The sequence below is a fragment of the Bison bison genome, unplaced genomic scaffold, assembly GCF_000754665.1.
Source record: "Bison bison bison isolate TAMUID 2011002044 unplaced genomic scaffold, Bison_UMD1.0 scf7180017864341, whole genome shotgun sequence".
NCBI lineage: Eukaryota > Metazoa > Chordata > Mammalia > Artiodactyla > Bovidae > Bison > Bison bison.
Genome location: NW_011494913.1, coordinates 1,879,215 through 1,882,318, shown reverse-complemented (window position 1 = coordinate 1,882,318; position 3,104 = coordinate 1,879,215).

The following is a 3,104-nucleotide window of genomic DNA, read 5'->3' as shown; positions in this document are numbered from 1 at the left end:
ACTCCTTGAAAGGAAAGTTATGACCAACCTAGATAGCATATTAAAAAGCAGAGACATTACTTTGCCAACAAAGGTCCATCTAGTCAAGGCTATGATTTTTGCAGTGGTCATGTATGGATGTGAGAGTTGGACTATAAAGAAAGCTAAGTGCTGAAGAATTGATGCTTTTGAATTGTGGTGTTGGAGAAGACTCTTGAGAGTCCCTTGGACTTCAAGGAGATCCAACCAGTCCATCCTAAAATGAGATCAGTCCTGGGTGTTCATTGGAAGGACTGATGTTAAAGCTGAAACTCCAATACTTTGGCCACCTGATGTGAAGAGCTGACTCATTTGAAATGACCCTGATGCTAGGAAAGATTTAGGGCAGGAGGAGAAGGGGACAACAGAGGATGAGATGGCTGGATGGCATCACTGACTCGATGGACGTGAGTCTGGGTGAACTCCAGGAGTTGGTGATGGACAGGGAGGCCCATGTGCTGCAGTTCATGGGTCGCAAAGAGTTGGACATGACTGAGCGACTGAACTGAACTGAACACATACAATCGACACACATCACATATACACACCACTTAAACACACACCACACACACACATTCTCACCATACACATGTACCATACACATACACCATATATACCTCACACATATAACACACACACCACATATGCATACATTACACACTATATGTATACCATACATATACACACATCACATACACATACCACAGACATACACATATCACACACTTACTACATACATACTCCATGCAACACACACACAAAAATCCCCTTGCCCCCAAGAAAGCAACAGCAGTCTGGCTTGTACAGTCTTCAGAATATTAGTGTCACCATGAAGTCATGGCGCAGTGATAAAGAATCCACCTGCCAATGTGGTGGATGCAAGAGACTCAAGTTTGATCTCCTGGAGAAGGAAATGGCAATCCGTTCCAGTATTCTTGCCTGGAAAATACCACAGACAGAGGAACCACATGGGCTACAGGCCATGGGGTCCCAAAGAGTCAGACATGACTACACATGCAGGCACCACTGTGAAGTCGTTTACATCGTGGAATCGGGCTGGAACTCTGACCCCACAATCACACTAACTGTTCAGCTTCACTGGACAGCCAGCACAAACCCTCAGCCGCCTGTGGCAGTCTGCACGTCTCCTGCTGGTGCGTGTGGCCCGTGAAGACCCCTGGTGGAGGCTGGGCACACAGGCCCGCTCTGCTTCTGCCGTGCTCTCCCCACTGTGAGTTGGCGCCTGTTCTGCACGTGCTTGTCCTGGAGCCCAGCATGAAAGGGCAGCAGATACAGGGGAAACAAGCCTCGTGTTTCATCTTCGGACGGCAGGAGACAAAGGTAATCTGCCAAGCACATCACAAAGCCTCTGCTAACCTCACGTCTGCTAGCATTCCATTGGCCAAAGTTACATAGCCAAGGCCAAAGCCAGGGACCAGGAAGAACACCCCACACAGCATGAGGCCAGGTGAGGGTGGATGTAGGATCCTATTACCAATACTTCAATCTACCTCGAGAGCTTCTCGGGGATATTAGGGGTGAGATCCTCAGATTTCTAAGCAGTCAATTGGCAACTAGCTTCTTTCACAAGAACACAGGAGTTTAAAATTGAGGATAATGGAGAAAATCAAGTCTTTAACCAGGGTCCCTGTTGCAGGACTTGAGCTCAAGAACTCAGAGTCAGGGGAATGTTATCACCATGGGTCATGGCCGTGGGGATGGAGGGTGGCATGGACAGCCCAGGTTGTAAATTAAGACAAGGAGGGCAACAGACAACCCCATAACCAGCCCTGGGACCCTGTATACATACATACCCTCCTGACTCAAACTAATGGAAAAAAGGGGACTCAGCTGGGTGGAGCTGCCCCAGAGGTGAGCTGTGGATGGTGTGGGTGTCTGTGTGTGCAATGGAGGAGGGCAGGGGCAGAGCTGAGTCTAGACTTGGGAAGCATGGAAAAGCCTATTGGGCCAGTCAAGGATAAAGGAAGGAATGTAAGGGGTTCATCTGGATCTGCCAGATCCACCCAAACTGACTGCAGACATTACTCAAGGCTGCAACTTAAACCCCCAGGGATAAACCTAAGCCTGGAGCAGAGGAAAAGAGCATCCCCAGGCAACCCCTCACAGATGGGCAGGGGATGAGTCCCAGCTCTGTTGCTGTTTTAGGCCACATGAATTTTAACTGGCTGAATTGCTGGTGTCCCCCCAAAATTTAATACGTATGTACGTGTGCATGTGCACATGTGTGTGATTAATCATGCCCGACTCTTTTGTGAGCACATGGACTGTAGCCCAAGAGACTCCTCTGTCCATGGAATTTTCCAGGCAAGAATACCGGAGTGGATTGCCATACCTTCCTCCAGGGGATCTTCCCAAGCCAGGGATCCAACCCGTGTCTCCGGCATTGGAAGGTGCCTTCTTTACCACTAGCGCCATCTAGGAAGTCTCAAACTTTCATATACTGAACTCCTAATCCCCAATGTGATGGTATTTAGAAGAGGGCCTCTGGCAGGTGACCAAGCCGTGCAGGTGGAACTCTTGTGAATGGGATTAATGCCTTTAAAGCAGAGACCCCGGAGAGCTCCCCCACCCCTTCTGCCAAGTGAGGTTACAGTGAGAAGACAGAATTCAAATTAGGAAGCCACAGAACCCGACTATGCTGGCACCTTCATCCCAGGCTTTCAGCCTCCAAAACCATGAGAAATCAACTTCCGATGTTTCTACGCCTGTTCTGTTGTAGCAGCCCAAATAGACAGTCACCCTGTGTTAAGTACCCTCCTCCACAAAGAAAAACATGACTGAACCGCCCTCAGAGGGAGGAAGTATGATCTCCTTGGGTCCTTTTACTTCTTCCCCCAAGTTTTGCTCACTTTCTCTTTTCTACACCCCCCCGAGTCTGTGAAGGCCAGGGACTGTGGCCGAGAGGACAGAGCACCCGTGGGGGCCCACTCTGTGCTCCTCCTTCTTGTAACACTGGTACAGTTTCCTGCTGGAGTTCTCTCTGATCTGCTCCCCTCCGTGCAGCCCTGTGGGGATGGGAAAAACCTGGGCTTGGACCCAGGTGGGTCTGGGTTTGACCATAAGCT